Consider the following 9,993-nt stretch of genomic DNA (forward strand, 5'->3'; position numbering starts at 1 on the left):
AAAACAATTTTTTTTCCCTAGAAATACATCAGTTTTCACATTTGAAAAAAATTTGGAACAGCATAATTCAAATTCCTTTTACCTCAATTCAATTTTTCCATCATTGTGAAAAAAAACCCTGCAAAGTTAAAATGCTATTTGTTTTTTTTGTTTTTAAAAAGGCACAAATTAGTCCCTGCATGTCATCAGAGCACGTGTATGGGGTGATACTTTAAGGCACATATGCAAGTTTTTTTAAAGTTAACTGATTTTACTATAATTACCAGAGACCCCCAGACTTGCCATTTATTTTTATTAATCCACTTAATTACAGTCACTTATACTCAAAGTGAAATAAATCGACAAACAAGCTTGCAAAGCTCTTCTGTGTCCACTGCTCATTGAGAAATATGGAACTATTTAATGAGCAATATTTCTTTTCCATGAGTGAAGTTTGTTGATATTCTGTCATTTTATCCTCCACTTGATGTTGGGGGAAATAAGTGAATTAATTAAAATAATTGTATTTAATTTACTTAATAAAGCCAGAAAATTCAGCTACTAAACAAAGAACAGTGTGGGACTGCCTCGTTTATTACCACATGGCTGTACACTTCTTTGGCCGGTAGAGGGCGCAAAGATGCTGCTGTAGTCCTGAGCGGCTGATAGACTCATCGAAGTGGGTCATTCTGTATGTGGAAATAATCATACCGAATATAGAACAATATTCCGATTTCACGTCTCCGATAAAGTCAAAGGATCATTAAATTTAATGTATTTCAGCTACTTTTTCTTCCATTTTCCTTTCAGCTTTTGGACACTTTAACGTCTTCACCTACATCCTGATTAGTGACAGCCTCAGTGAGAAGCTGTTTTCCATTTTCTTAACGCGCATTAAAGATGCGCATGATTTTTTTAATCAAGTACCTTTACATGTCTTTGTCACCTCAGAGTGATGACCAAATTGCTGCTGTCCCCAAAAATGACCACTTTCATTTTTTCCCTTTCATCTGCACAGCGCCATTCCTCGTGACTGATCTGTGTTACGTTCACTTCTCTCCCTGACGGATTGCCTTATCTAATGATAAGACAGCAGCTGTGGCACGATGAAAGGAAGAAGGGCAGTAGATGTAAGGAACAAGATAAGTAGGGCTTCCCACTCAGGGAGAGCCGGGAGGCTCATTTTAAGTTTCTCTTTGATCACAAACGTATTCGCCCCTCTTGTGACAAACTCCACCCAACCACGATGAAACAAATGCTTTAGTTTATTGCCAGCCTCTGCATGACCAAGGTGAGCGTGAGCAGGAGACAAAGGATGGCAGGATGCTTTGGCCTGCCTGTGATGACAGTCATCCAGACTTCATTAGGACAGTCTCATTCCATGTGACCCCCCGGGAATGACGAGCAGTGCTGTGCGATGCCGCACATTTTGATAGCAGTCTGAGTAAATGCTGGGCCAATATTACCGATACCAGTACCGATACTTTTAACCTCTAAAGGCAGCTTATGTAGGGGAGAGCAGTGTGTCATGATTTATTAGATTAATCATCATGAATTTGCAAAATCTGAACACATTTTATTGAAAATTAAATCTTTGTCATTTAGGTTTTCCAGAAAAATGAATACATCAAAACACACCTTTTGAGCTTTTTATTTATCTTGAAACTGGAATGTAAATGTGCCGCTATCTCTAAAGCACTTTGGGTCAACTTCTGTTGTTTATGTGCTATAGACTATAGATAACATAGACGTGACAGTCAACACAAAAAACGTTCAGACATTTTTCATAGTGCCTTTCAGGAGTATCTGAACAGCTGAGACACATTTTTTCTAAACACCGCATTTCTGTGGTTTTTAAACCCCAAAACACGCTGCGCCAATAACTTTTTTGGCAGAGTAACATAGTGTATGCTGTTAAGTGCCAGCAGGATTGCCATGATTTCTACATCGGGAAAACCAAACAACCTCTGGCGAAGCAGATGGACGATGGAGAAGAGCTAACTGGTCAGGCCAGGACTCTGCAATCACACCAAACCAGTTCACTGATGAGGATGTACACATGCTGGACAGGGAGGAACGCTGGTCTGAATTGAGGAGATCTTTCACCATCTTTGCAGCCATTCCCCAACTCTCTGTGAATGGTACTCAAGGCCACCGATCATTGGGCTTTGATCGATGATCAGTAGTTGATGATCAATGGCCATGTCAATTGGCATATTAATGATTAATGATGACCTCACTTTATAACGTTGGGGAAACCTGGAGTCAGCTGAGACTGAAGAAGTCACTTGGATGAGTGACAAAATGTTTCTCCCACTGAAAACTGAGCATAGAGGCTAGAAACACAACACTGATCCTATCACGCTAGTATCGATCCAATACCAGTACCAGTATTGGCACTGATATTGTTTTTGGCTCGATCCACCCACCTCTAATGAGAACAGCTGCTGGCTGAGCAGTTGAGATCCTAAAAGCTAAGCTCTTTAAACGAAATCACTCTCGTGACAAAAATTAGGAAAGGCTTTTTTTATGACAGCTGTCTGCTTAATCTGGTATTTGTCTTTGTTTATGTTAATGACACAGCTCCCAGTGGCTGAATGATTGTGTTCTCAGCCTTGAAATAACCTCACAGCGAAGCTGCCACAAATGCTTCCACCATGTTTGCGCTCATTGCGGTTTTCATAATAACGGCTTCTCCCATATTAAGTTCTCCGCTGGACCGCTAACCAGATGCTAATAGCTCACTCTGTAGTGTGTTGATTGACTATTATCTCGCCGGCTTTCATGGCTCATGTGAAGAGAGCTGCAGTTTATGGATGAGTCTGAGAAGCCAGGCGTCTCAAGTGTTTCTACAGTCACATTCCTGCATAATTGCTGCACATAGCCGTGTTGGGAAAGAGTCATGATACACATAGAGACATGCCATGGCATGAACACACACACTGTGTTATTGGTATCCCTGCTGAGCTTCGTTAGTCACATCCTGCACATGGTGACGTGTCCAGATGCTCTTTACTGGAATGTCAGAGAATGTTGTAATACTGCAATGAATCAGTACTCCAAAAAAAAAAAAAGAAAAAAAAATAGAACTTGTTTAAAAAGGTTTTTTTTTTTGTTGGGGGGTATTTTGCAAAGCAGATTATACGGATTGTTATTTGTGGCTCTGAGTTGGTGTGTGTAGAACCAACTTAAAATAAATGACATTCATCATAGTAAAGCAGCTTGTCACTGAGCACACAGGGAGTCCTCCACAGATGGTTTTAATCATTTGAAGTAGAGTTCAAAAGCAGTAAAAGCACTAAGTCAGACTGTCCATACACACAAAATGGAAATTCAGTGTGTTTTTCGTGTTTTCGTGTTGACAATAAGAAAGGAGATATATTAGAAATCACTGGCTGCAAATCATGGAGCATATATATATATATGCTCCATATATATATATATATATATATATATATATATATATATATATATATATATATATATATATATATATATATATATATGAAAACAACTTTAAAAAAATCCACAAAGCAAAAAAAAGAAAAAGAAAATATTGGCTCCATTTATCTGTCCAGCCCCAGAAGGGAGTCACCTCCAGTATTTCTTACATGTCTCATTTTCACATCCCCATTGTGCCGTGCTGTGCAGCTTTTCCCAGAGGAGGAGGAGTGTTTTAGTGAATAAGATTCTTGTTTCTCCGGCCAAATGTCCGAGATTCACAGCTGTCGCGGCAGACAAATGCACAAGAGGTCGAGCCTTATTATGACTTTTATATTTATGCCTCATGTTTCTCACAGTTTCTCAGGCCCCTAATTTGCATGACCTTGCACTTTTAAATATTAAATTTAACACACCACGACCGCCCAGGTGTGTGAGCTCTAAAGATTTCGTTCCTCATGCTGCTTTTACAGTTTTAACCAGCTGGTTCATTTCAGTAAGTGAGCAAAATAAGAAGAGTTTAATTAGTTTATAATTAGCCAGGCCTTTTTTTCCCTGTACTATCCCTTTACCTGAGCGAAGTTGTGGCTTGAGAGGAAGACGAGTTAAAATGAAAGACTTTGTGCGTCTTTAAGGTTCTGTGAAAACTATAGCAAAGCTGGATTTGCTCCAGTCATCTGATTTGATTTGTAGCTACTTGAGGGCAGCAGAAGCAACTGAGCAGCGAAAACCTTTATTCTTGCAAACATAAGGTTTCTTTATGTCTTGCTTCCAAGGACTTGCTTGTCATTTTTAAAGTAGTCTTGAGCGATAGTTCATGAGGCTTTCTGAATGTTTTCATTCGGACATTGGCCTCTTTTTTTATTCACTTTCAGTTCTGTCCTTGTACCTGATCATTTTCCGAGGAACGCTTTTCATTCGTTAAGCCACTTCACGCTGAGTTTAAGTGATGAAATAGTGTTCTGTCTACACTAAAGAGACAACTTACCAAAGACTCCATTTTAAATAGACTCTTTGTTAATAGCTGCCTGATGCAAAAACATATCATGTGTTTCTTTAGATGAATCTACACCACTGATTGTGCCATTCCTCTCAACAGATTATGCAGGTTCCTTTATATCAACTGGCACTTCTCAAATGATACCTATGTGACAGATACTTCAGGATTCATATTTACAATGAGCTGTGCTCCCCCTTTCTGGGGTTCCTCAGGGCTCAATCCTTGGTGTAATTCTGTTTCCTTTATATATGCTACCCCTGGCTGTCTACTAAACAGCTTCAAAGACATCTCCTGCCATTGCACTGCGGTACTTTTCTGTTCGGCCAAACAGCCTCAGCAGCCTCTCCTATCCTGGTGAATCTTTCACTGACATTTTTCATTAAATGTCTTCAAATTTCCTCCATCTCGAACAAGACTGAGCTCTGTGACAGCTTATCAATAAAGTTATTACACTGGTCTTGTCATGCTTTAGGGCAGCAGCCCACATGCTGATATTGCAGTAAAAGCATACCAGGATAGAGAAACACACAACAGAACACTATCAGTCATGGATTGGCCTTTGAACTTTGATTGGCCTTCAAGAAGCCTGGAGAACTATTCCTGCAGACTACTTAAAGACATTACAGCAGGGGTGTCCAACTCCAGGCCTCGAGTGCCGGTGTCCTGCAGGTTTTAGACGTGTCCTTGATCCAACACAGCTGATTCAAATGGCTATATGACCTCCTCAACATGCCTTGAATTTCTCCAGAGGCCTGGTAATGAACTAATCATTTGATTCAGGTCTGTTGACCCAGGGTGATATCTAAAACCTGCAGGACACCGGCCCTTGAGGCCTGGAGTTCCCCCATCCTTGTATTACAGGAAGAATAAGGGGGATGATACCAAATACTGACGTTCAACCTTGTTTGATTTGTGTAAATTCTGTTTTTACCATCTATACTGAACTGTATTTCCCTGTATGTTTGCACAATTCAATAAATCGCTGCACCTATTTCCCATTTTGATCACTTGACTTCGCATAGTATACAGTGAACAGGGAAAAATCCCACTTTGAGTTGAAAGCACCGGCAGTTTTTGTGTGGCGGGTGTTCTTCCTCAGGCTCACTGTGGCTGCATGTTTCGATTTCATGATAAAGCTGCAGACTGGATCTGTCATCCACTGCATATTGGTCTGAGGAAGAGCTTCAGCCAAGTGTTGCAAATGTGAAACAAAGTTTTGAGGGCTGGCTTTTTTTTCCTTTTTTTTGGAGAGGGGGAATGAAAAAATAATAATTTAATTAAATAGAAGAAAGAGGAAGGAGGGAGAGAAAGAGATGTGTCGGGTGAAAACAAGAGGGTGGGGTGTTTAAAACGAGAATGATCGCGGGGTTACAGAAAGAGGCTGCGGTAACGCTGCTGACGCACATGTGAAACACGGAGGGGAGGGAGGGATGGAAAGGAATCTCTGGCTGGGATCACCAAAACCTCGAGACGAGGTCAGAAAGCCACTGGCGACATGATGAACACACACACACATACACACACACTAGAGTCAGAGCAGCACTAATAATAACAGATCTAATAGTAGTTTAATGGGTGATAATCACTGATGAGGTTGTGATCGTTTAAAACCACGTGGAGCACAGGAAAACGGGGGTGAAACCTCTTCTGCGCACACTTTATAATGTGTGGGATATTTAACAGTGTGTGTGGGTGGGTTGGAGATATCATTTTTAAAACATTTTGTTGTATCACTGTTGTTATTTCCCACTTCTGGGACAGTCCTCTGTCCCTGTCCTCTGTGTGTTTACCGACTCTGACATTAACCAGTGTGTTGCACGCTTAGTTTGTGTGTTGGCTGTTTGTGTAGCTGTGTTTAACACTCACACGTGCAGTTTAATGTCAACTGCAGGTTGTAATAATCATGTGCGCGCTGTAGTTTGTGTGTCTGCAGATGCGTGCGTGCACGCATATGAATATGAATTCATTTTATATTGCACGGGTATGTTAATAAGTACATCCAGAGGCAGAAAAGTCACCGTTGGTATGTATGCGGGGTACGTGTGTGCGCGTGTGGTTGCACGCTTATGTGCGTGTATGTTCTGGCCAGTCGGAGCGTGGGAATGTGGTGAAGGATTTCTGTGGTATTTTTAATGTTTGTTATTAAATATTACCACAAGGGACTAGGACCAAACCCCAAACACTCCTCTTCTTCTCTTCCTCGTCCTTCTCTCCCTCTACTCCTCCTCCTCCTCCGAATAACAATGAAACCAAAGCGACTCACCACTTGGTTTAAATAAATCTGACACTTATGGAAACAAAATCCTGACCAGACTCTGGAAGGGGTAAAAAGTCAAAATAACCATGGTAACACAAGAAGGCAAAACTACTTAGAAGTAAAGCAAAACTATAAAAAAAAAAAAAGAAAAACAAAGTGACACCCAGCAGCAGGTGGAGACGTTATTATGGGATATGGGGAACAACAGGTCAGCTCAGTCATAAACCATCTCTTTTTTCTGAATTCCCAGATTTTAAGCAGAGATGTTGGCTGAGTGTGTTTGCATTCTCCTCACATCACAAATAACAGTAAGTTCCAAGTTAATGGACCCAGTTAACCTAACATACCCTTACCTAATTAAAAAAGAAAGAAAGAAAATTACAATACCTTTGTATACCTTGATAACTTGATCAATTTTTCAAATGTATTGCTGTCCGGGGGTGGGGGCAGCTGACCTGGAAGTGCCGGTCCTGCAGGTCTTGGAATGGCTCCTTGAATGTGTCTCCAAAAAGAGGCACTGAGGTTAAAATCCCCAACCTAAATTAAACTCCAAAAATCCAGCCTGGCAGTGATCAAAACACTGACGTTAATGTGGAGTCCAGAAATCTGGACAGCTGAACTCATTCATTTAATATTGCTCACTCAGAAAAATCAAGTTACTCCAAGTGCTCTCCACTCATAATGAACACGACCCCTACGAACTAAGAAAACAAAGGTTAGTGAACTGTACTTCGTTTTTCTAAGGAAGAGAGTTTGCATCATTTTTTTAAAGCAATGACAACAACATTAAATTTTACAAAATTGAGCCTAAATCTTAAATCTAAACTCTCAAATTGACCTTTTATAGAATCTTATCACTCTGATGGTGTAAAACTCCAATGAGTTCTCACAAAGGTACTTTGTGAACCGATGCCCTGCGTGTAACATGTTCAGGGTGTATCTATGAAGTTCACATTTTTGCAGTTTAGTACCTACTTTTGATGATTTATTTATTTACTTAGGTGAATTCATTTGTCATTATGATTGTTTTGTATCTCTTGATGGCTGTTTTGCTTCACATTTTTGATTGAATTATGGGTCTCGGGGTCTCAGCTGATAAGACCAGACAAATGTTCTTCTTCCTCTTCTTCTTCTTGCTTCCTTAAATTTTGTGGTGAATGTTTTCCTATGTTCCGTGACGTGAACTTGGACTTGCTTCAGTTGTTTGAATTTGAAGTTGTTGAAGTCAAAGTTGACTGAAAAGTCAGACGGTGTTGACGTGTTGGTCTGGAAACAAGAGAGCAGAGCAGCTTTTATACCGATAAGAAGAGTAAACAGTATGAGTGATTATCAGATCCTCCCATCTTTGCAAATTTGATCTTTCCAACCTCGATGTCAAACTAGACTGAATGCATTTTTTTTGTACTGAAAATGTCAAGACTTTTTCCTGTTTAAAAAAAAAAATCCTCCGCACAAAAAAAATGTTCCCCATCTACACTACAGAGAGACCCCTTTCAAAGCTGGCGTAAAGATCCGTTTAAAGGTATTTAACTCTCCTCTTCGCTGTTTGAATCATGTGCTACGAGAGGCTCTGTTTGTTCAGAAAGAAAAGTTCAAGCCTTGGGTGGAGCAGACAGATGGATGGATTCAGTGCATACAGTAAACATCTTTTTTTACTTACCAAATGCAGACCTCATTATTTTCCTCCAGCTGAGTGTTTTTTCATCTTTAAACTCTCACACCATCGAAACTCGCCCCTCCAGAGACTCTTTCCTGTCGACCATCCCGACAGGGTGGTATTCGTGTCCCTTTGGTAGAGCACGAGGCTTATTTCCTATCAAAGGCAGATATAGTGCAGATCAGAGGTCATATAAACAGGAATTCCAAAGTACACAACAGGAACGCCTATTTTTAGTTGAATCTGACGACTTACATTTCTTTCTTCTTGTTTTCCAGAAATGGGGGATGGAAATCTTCCAGTGACATGAGGTAACCTTTCTTTTTCTGTTCTTTCTTGTTCATTTTAGTGAAAGATTGATTTTATTTTATGTGTTCTGCTTGGTCATATATTGCAATAATAATCATCCTGTTCAGGACGGCTCTCATCCGTGGGATTAGTTTGAAAGGTGTATACTTTTCCAGTGCTCAGTCCACGGTAAAGTCTTCCGAGACAAACTTTTGTCCCCCACATTCCCCCATCAGCCCCCGCCCTTTATATGTCACCCATTTCCATGTGTTCCCAGCTTTTCTCCATTTTTCTGTTTGTTCCTCTCATCTCCGCCTCTGCCTCTCAGCTATCTGTCTCCTTCTTCTTTCCTTAAAGAAGCATGTGAGAGCACAATCACGGAGACTCCAAGCTTTTCCGCACAAGCAGCCAAATTTATCCTCGTGGTTTTCCGCATGTTTATTTTGGGTTTTCTTGAGGGACGACATATCTGCGGGAAAACCAAACAGCCCAGAGCGGGTGCTTTCCCTCTGGGGATCATCGAGGCGCGGGTAAAAATAGGAACGTCTTTTTTGGGGAAATGGAATTAAAGATTAGTGAGGGCCTCCCGAGGGTCCCCCACCTCCCCTCACAAGAAGATGGCAAAGATCATAACTCTTTTTTTCTTTTTTTCTTTCTTTGTTTGTTTTTTTCTTTTTTAAATATCTTTTTTCCCATTCTGCAGAGAATGTTGAAAATGACAAATTGGTCTCATTTTAGACACAATAGAAAAGCACCACTGCTACCCGCTGCTCTCCATTTTTAATCTGACTGTAATTTCCTGGAGCAATTAGCACCAAAACATCACATAATTATATAAACGCCGGTGGAGCAAATCATTCTGACTCCTTTGCTGTCCCGCCACCTCTCCTATGTAAAGCTACCCCAAAGAGGGCATTAATCTCTGTCATCACTTTCAAAAACTCTTTCCTTCACGCTTTTTATTTTCTCGCAGCTGAACTCGATGGCTGTCATTGTAGGATGTGCGTGTGGGTTGTAAGGAATTCTGGGATAGGAAAAAAAACCCTCCTCCGCTCTGACTTCTTGGTTTGACCTGTGTTCAACATGCTGTCTGCTATGGTGATCTACTACTACTTCTGCTACTACTGCTGCTACATTCATGGAAATCGTTTTTCTGCAGGGTGGGCGACCCGCTCGGATTGCACCAAGGGGGATAGTGGGCGAGCAAATTGCTTTGTTCACCCATGGTTTTTTTGTTTGTTTTTGGCTATAGCTACTCTGCAGGAAACCTTTACAATCTCTGGGTTGCTCTTACTGGTGTTCATTCAACAACTGCTATCCATATAATGTCTGTGTCTTCCAACCTAAAACTGAACAGTTTCACTACTAAGG

Source organism: Pelmatolapia mariae, linkage group LG20, assembly GCF_036321145.2.
Source record: "Pelmatolapia mariae isolate MD_Pm_ZW linkage group LG20, Pm_UMD_F_2, whole genome shotgun sequence".
Classification (NCBI taxonomy): Eukaryota; Metazoa; Chordata; class Actinopteri; order Cichliformes; family Cichlidae; genus Pelmatolapia; species Pelmatolapia mariae.